Source organism: Triticum aestivum, chromosome 6D (genome assembly GCF_018294505.1).
Source record: "Triticum aestivum cultivar Chinese Spring chromosome 6D, IWGSC CS RefSeq v2.1, whole genome shotgun sequence".
Lineage (NCBI taxonomy): Eukaryota > Viridiplantae > Streptophyta > Magnoliopsida > Poales > Poaceae > Triticum > Triticum aestivum.
In genome coordinates, this window is record NC_057811.1 from 442,388,618 (window position 1) to 442,400,780 (window position 12,163).

Sequence of the window (12,163 nt, forward strand, 5' to 3'; positions counted from 1 at the left end):
GTGGGCAAACCGTTTACGTTCCCGAGCTGGGCGATGTGGTAATAACCGAGGAGCATATAATGCAGGCTGAAATGCTCAAGATCACTGTTGGACAACTCCTCGATATCGAGCCCATGCCTCCGCTTAGAGAGGAGGAAATAAAACGGAAATATGTCCGCGGCGAACCTTTGGTCGAGCCCGAGGAGGTCAAGAACCTCCCAACGAGAATGTATGAATTGCATGATTGGTACATGAAAATTACCAAGATTTCCAATCGAGAGTCCCTCATGGTGCAAGTCGAGGAAGATCATTACTTCCATAAGAAAGCTCTGGCCGTTGAGTATTCAGAATTATTGTAGTTATTCAATCAAGATGCACTCGACAAATCTATCGCCAGTTGCTATTGTCTGTAAGTGATTTCTTTCTGTAATTTAAGTCTCAAGCTAGCTCTAGTGCTCATTGATTTATCATTAATTACCTGTAATTATATATCCTCACTATATATTCTTTTCTGTGGTATTATGCAGGATGAAGATGTATGAAATGAAAAAAGCTGGACGCTATGGCATTGGGTTCATTGACCCAAATACTGTTAATGAATACACATGGAAATTGGAATGGTGTAGATAAGATGTAGAGAAAAACATGGTAGAGTTCTTGAAGCGCCTCAATAGCAATGAAGATATACTACTTCCTTACAACTTCGAGTGAGTCACACTGTCTTGTACTACAAATTCTGTTTTTGCTTACTAGCTACATGTTAATAAGTGTATAGGGTTTAGGGTTATAGTTGATTAGTGTTATGCACATGCCCGCTTAATTTATACATGCAAACGTATGCGCATGCAGCTTCCACTGGATCTTGTTAGACATTAAAGTTGACGAAGGAAAAGTTGAAGTACTGGATTTACTACTTAAAAAAATAGTGACTACAGCATCGTGAAGGGGATAGTCAAGAGGTTATTTCAATCATTATTAACTATATCTCGGCCTATTTAGTTCGTCATTTCCTGATATGAACTATTTTTAATAACTCCTTTATTAATTTTCTTTGCCGGCGGGTAGGGCTTGGGAAAAGTACATCAAGGTGACTCCAGGAAAATGGCGACAAAAGCTATGTTGGTATCGACCCAAGGTAAGTAATTAAGTAGTACTAGCTAGCTAGCTACCATCTCTTTAATTCTTGTTTCAATACCATTAATTAATTAACATGCTTGATTAATTATTATCTGATTAAATTCTATTGTCGTAAAGGCCGTGAAGCAGGCGCCGGGGACTGAAGTGTGTGCATACTACGTTTGCGAGAACATTCGCATGATGGCGTCCGAAAGGAGCAGATCTGATAGACAGGACTGGGTACGTTTGCCAGAACACTATTCACAAATCTTACATGATTGTCGATATCTAGTCACACAACTAATACACATGCATATTGATCTCCTTCTTAACAGTTCAAAGAGGTGCGGGACAAGCTCCTATCAGAGGAGCGCATATGAGCACTTCAAGAGGAAATAGCGGGATTTTTGCTCGACCAGGTCATAGATCCCAAAGGAGAATACTATTACCCGCTACCGCCCCATGAACCACTTGTCATCGTGCTCCGAAGGCACCAAGGCAACATGTAGGAGAAATTGTATATATATATATATATATATGTGTGTATGTGTGAATAATTAATGGTGGTTGTGAGACATTCGATTATATATATATTCGATTATATATATATGATTAGTTCTACGAGAGAATCTATTTATATATATGCATAACGTGTACAATATGTAGTATCGTAAAATACCAGCAAACAAAAAAGAATTAAATGGAAAACACAAAATTAATGGAAAAATAAAAATTAAAACCAACCCCCCCCCAAACATTTAGTACCGGTTGGTGCTACCAACCGGTACTAATGGTCTACCAGCACCCGGGCCTGGCTCGTGCCACGTGGTGGCACTTTAGCGTCAGTTCGTGCCGAACCGGTACTAAAGGAGGGGCCTTTAGTCTCCACTCCATAGTGCCGGTTGCAGAACCGGCACTAAAGGCCCTTACGAACCGGTGATAAAGGCATGTTCTGCACTAGTGTGGGGCCCTCTCCTTTCAAACCAGACAACGCCCACCTCATCTTCGCCATGGCGCCCTCTCTCCTTCACATCACACTTCCGCATGGACCGCTAAGGAGGAGCCCCCGCAAACCGCTTGATCCCCTCACCCTTCCCGTGTTTGTGTTGATCCGCCACCGTCATCAAGGGGGAAGAGGAGTGTCAAGAATATATATTTTAACAAATCTATGCCCCCCCCCCCCTCTAGTTGGACTTAAATATAGAAATGTGAATACCAATGTTTTCATTTATTTTGGATTTTAGCTTTTCTATTATTGTGAGGCCTGCATTTTTTATTGCTTTTATCAAACCAAAAACTAATTAATTTAGCACCACACGGTTGCATGTCGCTATCTGAATTTAGAAATCTACTGTGATTTTGCTCTTTAGGAGCCATACCCAAAGACCTGCAGTAATTCCGATATGGCATCGCTTAATTTCCAAGTCATGTATGTTTTTCTTTGGCAGAAAATTGTTTACTAATCTCACTTCCGCTTGAAACAACACATATAATTAGCAAGTGCTTAATTTTAAAACTGGAGTGCCAAAATTTATAATTTGAAGTTGTACACAGGGATAGGTCAATAGAAATCTTAATTTCATATGACACAATTATTATCATTTTAGTCAACACCTCTTGTACTTCAACAAATACTAAATGCAAAACAAGCAAACTTAAGAGGCCGATTCTAACAATTACATGTAGACAAGTAATCTTGAACTCCTATGGTGCTCTCTGAATAACCGAGAAAAATAGAGGATAATATAGTATGCATAACTTCATATTGCAGCAAAGAGAAGAAAATGTTTTATAATTAACCAAAGAGAATCAAATATCCTTTAGGTCTATGGGGTGCCACCAATGAGCAACACGTTATTTGGGGAGCTTGCCAGGCGAAAATAGTGCTAAGTGTGGGAGCTGCGGTATATAGGCTAGCGTTTGAAAGGTAGGCTATGGATAATGGTTTAACCTTATCTCTTCTGTTCTTTTGCATGTTAGTCCTTGAATTCCTGTCTTAACCCCTACCTTTCCATGTTAACCGAGTGGATGGCTGAGAATGGATACACCCCAAATCATTTGATGTGATTGACTAGAACTAAACTTAAACTAAATTCGCCGAAGTGGAGGTCGAGCCAGTCCTTCCGGGTGAGGCCACCCTCGGTGCGAGCTGGGTCCGAGCCGGTGCCATCATCGTCGTCGTTGGGGAAGACGCTCTGCCACTCCTCCATGTCGATCTCGTCCTAGCCGCCAACCTCGCCGCCCGCATTGTCGCCCTCCTCGTTGTCGCCGCCCTCGATGTCGAAGATGCTCGTCGTCGAAGATGACGATAACTTCGCAGTCATTGACGGCAAATATCGCATGCTCCGCTCCACAACCTCTGGGTACTGCCGGCGGAGCTCATCCATGTAGGCCTCGGCGGCGGCCTCGGCCTCGAGGCGCTCCCTCGCCTCTCGGTCCTCCCTGCCATCCGAGCGCTCACCACCCCCGACTCCGGCAGGACGAGGTGGACCGGAGCCGTGCCAAAGGGGAAGTTGAGCCTCATGTTGCGGCCGTGGAACCGGACCTGCCACCGGTCGTATTCCATGGCCGCAAGCTTGGCCGTGTGGAATGAGCCGACCCACTTCCGCTTGTGGGTCTCGCAGTAGGTGATTTCCGCCACCCATGTCCCCCACGACCGCTGTCGGACGCTGAGGTAGGTCCTCGTCGACGGCTGCGATGGAGGGAGGTCCAGAAATCCTCAAACCTGTGGAGGGGCGCGGCGGCGGGCGGTTCGGCCGAGCGGCAGCGGCTCGAGGAAGTGGCCGTGGACGAGGACCCGTGGGCGTGGTTGCGCAGATCCGCACTGTGGATCGGCAGAGGGTGAAGGAAATATGCCCTAGAGGCAATAATAAAGTTGTTATTTATATTTCCTTATATCATGATAAATGTTTATTATTCATGCTAGAATTGTATTAACCGGAAACTTGATACATGTGTGGATACATAGACAAAACAAAGTGTCCCTAGTATGCCTCTACTTGACTAGCTCGTTAATCAAAGATGGTTAAGTTTCCTAACCATAGACATGTGTTGTCATTTGATGAACGGGGTCACATCATTACGAGAATGATGTGATGGACAAGACCCATCCGTTAGCTTAGCATAATGATCGTTAAGTTTTATTGCTATTGCTTTCTTAATGACTTATACATGTTCCTTTGACTATGAGATTATGCAACTCCCGAATATCGGAGGAACACCTTGTGTGCTACCAAACGTCACAACATAACTGGGTGATTATAAAGATGCTCTACAGGTGTCTCCGAAGGTGTTTGTTGGGTTGGCATATATCGAGATTAGGATTTGTCACTCCGGGTATCGGAGAGGTATCTCTGGGCCCTCTCGGTAATGCACATCATGATAAGCCTTGCAAGCAATGTGACTAATGAGTTAGTTGCGGGATGCTGTATTATGGAACAAGTAAAGAGACTTGCTGGTAACGAGATTGAACTAGGTATGAGGATACCGACGATCGAATCTCGGGCAAGTAACATACCGATGACAAAGGGAATAACGTAAGTTGTCATTGCGGTTTGACCGATAAAGATCTTCGTAGAATATGTAGGAACCAATATGAGCATCCAGGTTCCACTGTTGGTTATTGATCGGAGATATGTCTCGGTCATGTCTACATAGTTCTCGAACCCGTAGGGTCCGCACGCTTAATGTTCGATGACGATTTGTATTATGAGTTATGTGTTTTGGTGACCGAAGATTGTTCGGAGTCCCGGATGAGATCACGGACATGACGAGGAGTCTCGAAATGGTCGAGAGGTAAAGATTGATATATTGGACGATGGTATTCGGACATCGGAATGGTTTGGGAGTGGTTCAGATATTTATCGGAGTACCGAGGGGTTACCGGAACCCCATGGGCCAACTTGGGCCATAGGGGAGAGAGAGGGAAGCCCACAAGGGGTGGCACGCCCCCCACATGGGAGTCCGAATTGGACAAGGGGAAGGGGGTGCGCACCCCCTTTCCTTCTCCCTCTCCCTCTCCTTCCCTTTCCCCCCTCCGAAAGAAAGGAAGGGGGCGACTAGGACTTGGAGTCCTAGTCGGTCCCCCCCCCCCGCCCACATGGCGTGCCCTCTAGGGTCGGCCTCTTTATATACGGGGGCAGGTGCACCCCAAAGCACATCAATTGTTCTCTTAGCCGTGTGTGGTGCTCCCCTCCACAGTTTACTCCTCCGGTCATATTGTCGTAGTGCTTAGGCGAAGCCCTGCGCGGATCACATCACCATTACCGTCACCACACCGTCGTGCTGACGAAACTCTCCCTCAACACTTTGCTGGATCAAGAGTTCGAGGGATGTCATCGAGCTGAACGTGTGCAGAACTCGGAGGTGTCGTACGTTTGGTGCTTGATCGGTTGGATCACGAAGATGTTCGACTACATCAACCGCATTAAGCTAACTCTTTCGCTTTCGGTCTAGGAGGATACGTGGACACACTCTCCCCCTCTCGTTGCTATGCATCTCCTAGATAGATCTTGCGTGATCCTAGGAAAAAATTTGAAATTGCATGCTACGTTCCCCAACAGTGGTATCTGAGCCAGGTCTATGCGTAGATGATATGCACGAGTAGAACACAAACAGTTGTGGGCGATCATAGTCATACTGCTTACCACCAACGTCTTATTTTGATTCGGCGGTATTGTTGGATGAAGCGTCCTGGACCAACCTTACATGACCATGTTCATGAGACTGGTTCCACCGACAGACATGCAACTTGTTTTACATAAAGGTGGCTGGCGGGTGTTTGTTTCTCCAACTTTAGTTGAATCGAATTTGACTACGACCGGTCTTTGTTGAAGGTTAAAACAGAACACTTGACGAAAAATTGTTGTGGTGTTGATGCGTAGGTACGAACGGTTCTTACTAGAAGCCCGTAGCAGCCACGTAAAACTTGCAACAACAAAGTAGAGGACGTCTAACTTGTTTTTACAGGGCATGTTGTGATGTGATATGGTCAAGACATGATGTAATATATGTTATTGTATGAGATGGTCATGTTTTGTAAAAGTTATCGGTAATTGAGAACCCACAAGTATAGGGGATCGCAACAGTTTTTGAGGGTAGAGTATTCAGCCCAAATTTATAGATTCGACACAAGGGGAGCCAAAGAATATTTGAAGGTATTAGCAGCTGAGTTGTCAATTCAACCACACCTGGAGATTAATTATCTGCAGCAAAGTGATCAGTAGCAAAGTAGTATGATAGTTTTCATTATAATAGCAGCAGTAACGGTAACGGTAACAGTGATAGCAGTTTTGTAGCAAGTGTAACAGTGATGATAGAAGTAGTAACTTAGCAGAAACAATATAAGATAAATTCGTAGGCATTAGATTGGTGACTTGTTGGATGATATTCATCATGAGACAGTTATAACCTAGGGAGATACGGCACTAGCTCCAGTTCATCGATATAATGTAGGCATGTATTCCGTAAATAGTCATACGTGCCTTATTAAAATAACTTGCATGACATCTTTTGTCCTACCCTCCCATGGCAGCGGGGTCCATATTGGAAACTAAGGGATATTAAGGCCTCCGTTTAATAGAGAACCAGAACAAAGCATTAACACATAGTGAATACATGAACTCCTCAAACTACGGTCATCACCAGGAGAGTCCCGGTTATTGTCACTCCGGGGTTGTCGGATCATAACACGTAGTAGGTGACTATAACTTGCAAGATCGGATCTAGAACATGGATATAATGATGATAACATAAACGGTTCAGATCTGAAATCATGGCACCCGGGCCCAAAGTGACAAGCATTAAGCATGGCAAAGTCATAGCAACATCAATCTCAGAACATAGTGGATACTAGGGATCAAGCCCTAACAAAACTAACTCGATTAGATGATGAATCTCATCCAACTCCTCACCGACCAGCGAGCCTACGAAGGAATTATTCACTCCCAGTGGGGAGCATCATGGAATTGGCAATGGAGAAGGGTTGGTGATGACGAAAAACGAAGATCCCCCTCTCCGGAGCCCCAAACGGACTCCAGATCTGCCCTCCCGAGGAAGAACAGGGCTTGGCAGCGGCTCCGTCTCGTGGATCGCGATAATTCTTTCTCCCTGATTTTTTTCTCCAAAAATAGGATTTTATAGCGTCGGTTTCAGGATCTGCGGGGCCACCAGGTGGGGACAACCCACCTGGGCGCGCCATGAGAGGGGGGCGCGCCCTGGTGGGTTGTGCCCACCTAGGGGGCCCTCACTAGTAGGTCTTGGCTCCAGAAATTCTTATACATTATATAAAAATTCCTTGCAAAGTTTCGTTCCATTCCGAGAACTCTTATTTCTGCACAAAAACAACACCATGGTAGTTCTGCTGAAAACAGCGTCAGTCTAGGGTTAGTTTCATTCAGATCATGCAAATTAGAGTCCAAAACAAGAGGAAAAGTGTTAGGAAAAGTAGACACATTGGAGACATATTAGTAACTGGCAGGAGCCTTATGGCTGTCCCTAAGTATGCACTGATGCGACAGTTCGTCGTGCCGAGACACCACGTGATGATCGGGTGTGATAAGCTCCACGTTCACATACAACGGGTGCAAGACAATTTTGCACGTGCAGAATACTCGGGTTAAACTTGACGAGCCTAGCATGTACAGACATGGCCTCGGAACACTGAGACCGAAAGGTCGAATGTGAATCATATAGTAGATATGATCAACATAGAGATGTTCATCATTGAAAACTACTCCATCTCACGTGATGATCGGACATGGTTTAGTAGATATGGATCACGTGATCATTTAGACGACTCGAGGGATATCTATCTAAGTGGGAGTTCTTTAGTAATATGATTAATTGAACTTAAATTTATCATGAACTTAGTCCTGATAGTTTTTGCATATCTATGTTGTAGATCAATGGCCCGTGCTACCGTTCCCTTGAATTTTAATGCGTTCCTAGAGAAAGCTAAGTTGAAAGATGATGGTAGCAAATACACGGACCGGGTCCGTAACTTGAGGATTATCCTCATTGTTGCACAGAACAATTACGTCCTTGATGCACCGCTAGGTGCAAGGCCTGCTGCAGGAGAAACTCCTGACGTTATGAACGTCTGGCAAGCTAAATCTGACGACTACTCGATAGTTTAGTGTGCCATGCTTTACGGCTTAGAATCAGGACTTCAAAGACATTTTGAACGTCATGGAGTATATGAGATGTTCCAAGAGTTGAAGTTAATATTTCAAGCAAATGCCCGAGTTGAGAGATATGAAGTCTCCAACAAGTTCTATAGCTGCAAAATGGAGGAGAACAGTTATGTCAGTGAACACATACTCAGAATATTTGGGTACCATAACCACTTGACTCAGCTGGGAGTTAATCTTCCGGATGATAGTGTCATTGACAAAATTCTTCAATCACTGCCACCAAGCTATAAAGGCTTCATGATGAACTATAATATGCAAGGGATGAACAAAACGATTCCCGAGCTCTTCGCAATGCTCAAGGCTATGGAGGTAGAAATCAATAAGGAGCATCAAGTGTTGATGGTTAACAAGACCACTAGTTTCAAGAAAAATGGCAAAGGAAAGAAGGGGAACTTCAAGAAGAATAGCAAGCAAGTTGCTGCTCCCGGGAAGAAGCCCGAGTCTGGACCTAAGCCTAAAACTGAGTGCTTCTACTGTAAAGGGACTGGTCACTGGAAGCGGAACTACCTCAAGTATTTGGCGGATAAGAAGGATGGCAAAGTGAAAGGTATATTTGATATACATGTTATTGGTGTGTAACTTACTAATGCTCGTAGTAGCACCTGGGTATTTTATACTGGTTCAGTTGCTCATATTTGCGACTCGAAATAGGGGCTACGGATTAAGCGAAGATTGGCTGAGGACGAGGTGACGGTGCGCGTCGGAAATGGTTCCAAGGTTGATGTGATCGCCGTCGGCACACTACCTCTACATCTACCTTCGGGATTAGTTTTAGACCTGAATAATTGTTATTTGGTGCCAGTATTGAGCATGAACATTATATCTAGATCTTGTTTAATGTGAGACGGTTATTCATTTAAATCAAAGAATAATGGTTGTTCTGTTTATATGAGTAATAACTTTTATGGTCATGCACCCTTGATGAGTGGTCTATTTTTGTTGAATTTCGATCGTGGTGATATACATATTCATAATATTGATGCCAAAAGATGCAAAGTTAATAATGATAGTGCAAATTATTTTTGGCACTGCCGTTTAGGTCGTATTGGTGTAAAGCGCATGAAGAAACTCCATGCAGATGGGCTTTTGGAATCACTTGATTATGAATCACTTGATACTTGCGAACCATGCCTCATGGGCAAGATGACTAAGACTCCGTTCTCTGGAACAATGGAGCGAGCCACTGACTTATTGGAAATAATACATACTAATGTATGCGGTCCGATGAGTGTTGAGGCTCGTGGCGGGTATCGTTATTTGCTAACCTTCACAGATGATTTGAGCAGATATGGGTATATCTACTTAATGAAACACAAGTCTGAAACATTTGAAAAGTTCTAAGAATTTCAGAGTGAAGTGGAAAATCATCATAACAAGAAAATAAAGTTTCTATGATCTGATCGCGGAGGCGAAAATTTGAGTTACGAGTTTGGTCTTCATTTAAAACAATGTGGAATAGTTTCGCAACTCACGCCCTCTAGAACACCACAGCATAATGGTGTGTCAGAACATCGTAACCGTACTTTATTAGATATGGTGCGATCTATGATGTCTCTTACTAATTTACCACTATCATTTTGGGGTTATGCATTAGAGACAGTTGCATTCACGTTAAATAGGGTACCATCTAAATCCGTTGAGACGGCACCATATGAACTGTGGTTTGGCAAGAAAGCTAAGCTGTCATTTCTTAAAGTTTGTGATTGCGATGCTTATGTGAAAAAGCTTCAGCCTGATAAGCTCGAACCCAAATCGGAGAAGTGCGTCTTCATAGGATACCCAAAAGAAACTGTTGGGTACACCTTCTATCACAGATCCGAAGGCAAGATATTTGTTGTTAAGAATGGATCCTTTATAGAGAAGTTTATGGACTGGTGCAAGCCTCTCGGAGTTGGAATATACGCTTTGATAGTGTGATCAAAGCATATGGTTTTATACAGACTTTCGGAGAAGCCTGTATTTACAAGAAAGTGAGTGGGAGCTCTGTAGCATTTCTAATATTATATGTGGATGACATATTGTTGATTGGAAATAATATAGAATTTCTGGATAGCATAAAAGGATACTTGAATAAGAATTTTTCAATGAAAGACCTCAGTGAAGCTGCTTATATATTGGGCATCAAAATCTATAGATATAGATCAAGACGCTTAATTGGACTTTCACAAAGCACATACCTTGATAAAGTTTTGAAGAAGTTAAAAATGGATCAGTCAAAGAAAGGGTTCTTGCTTGTGTTACAAGTTGTGAAGTTGGGTCAGACTCAATGCCCGACCACTGCAGAAGATAGAGAGAAAATGAAAGTCATTCCCTATGCCTCAGCCATAGGTTCTATCATGTATGCAATGCTGTGTACCAGACCTGATGTGTTCCTTGCTATAAGTTTAGCAGGGAGGTACCAAAGTAATCCAGGAGTGGATCACTGGACAGCGGTCAAGAACATCCTGAAATACCTGAAAAGGATTAAGGATATGTTTCTCGTTTATGGAGGTGACAAAGAGCTCATCGTAAATGGTTACGTCGATGCTAGCTTTGACACTGATCCAGATGACTCTAAGTCGCAAACCGGATACATATTTATATTGAATGGTGGAGCCGTCAGCTGGTGCAGTTCCAAGCAGGGCGTCGTGGCGGGATCTACGTGTGAAGGGAGTACATAGCTGCTTCGGAAGCTGCAAATGATGGACTCTGGATGAAGGAGTTCATATTCGATCTAGGTGTAATACCTAGTGCATCGGGTCCAATGAAAATCTTTTGTGACAATACTGGAGCAATTGCCTTAGCGAAGGAATCCAGATTTCACAAGAGAACCAAACACACCAAGAGACGCTTCAACTCCATCCGCGATCAACTCAAGGAGGGAGACATAGAGATTTGCAAAATACACATGGATCTGAATGTTGCAGACCCGTTGACTAAGCCTCTTCCACGAGCAAAACATGATCAGCACCAAGACTCCATGGGTGTTAGAATCATTACAGTGTAATCTAGATTATTGAATCTAGTGCAAGTGGGAGACTGAAGGAAATATGCCCTAGAGGCAATAATAAAGTTGTTATTAATATTTCCTTATATCATGATAAATGTTTATTATTCATGCTAGAATTTTATTAACCGGAAACTTGATACATGTATGGATACATAGACAAAACAAAGTGTCCCTAGTATGCCTCTACTTGACTAGCTCGTTTCCTAATGATGTGATGAACAAGACCCATCTGTTAGCTTAGCATAATGATCGTTAAGTTCTATTTCTATTGCTTTCTTCATGACTTATACATATTCCTTTGACTATGAGATTATGCAACTCCCGAATACCGGAGGAACACCTTGTGTGCTGTCAAACGTCACAACGTAACTGGGTGATTATAAAGATGCTCTACAGGTGTCTCCGAAGGTGTTTGTTGGGTTGGCATAGATCGAGATTAGGATTTTTCACTCCGAGTATCAGAGAGGTATCTCTGGGCCCTCTCGGTAATGCACATCATGATAAGCCTTGCAAGCAATGTGACTAATGAGTTAGTTGCGGGATGATGTATTACGGAACGAGTAAAGAGACTTGCCGGTAATGAGATTGAACTAGGTATGAGGATACCGACGATCAAATCTCGGGCAAGTAACATACCGATGACAAAGGGAATAACGTATGTTGTCATTGCGATTTGACCGATAAAGATCTTCGTAGAATATGTAGGAACCAATTGAAGGAAATATGCCCTAGAGGCAATAATAAAGTTATTACTTATTTCCTTATTTCATGATAAATGTTTATTATTCATGCTAGAATTGTATTAACCGGAAACTTAGTACATGTGTGAATACATAGACAAACAGAGTGTCCCTAGTATGCCTCTACTTGACTAGCTCGTTAATCA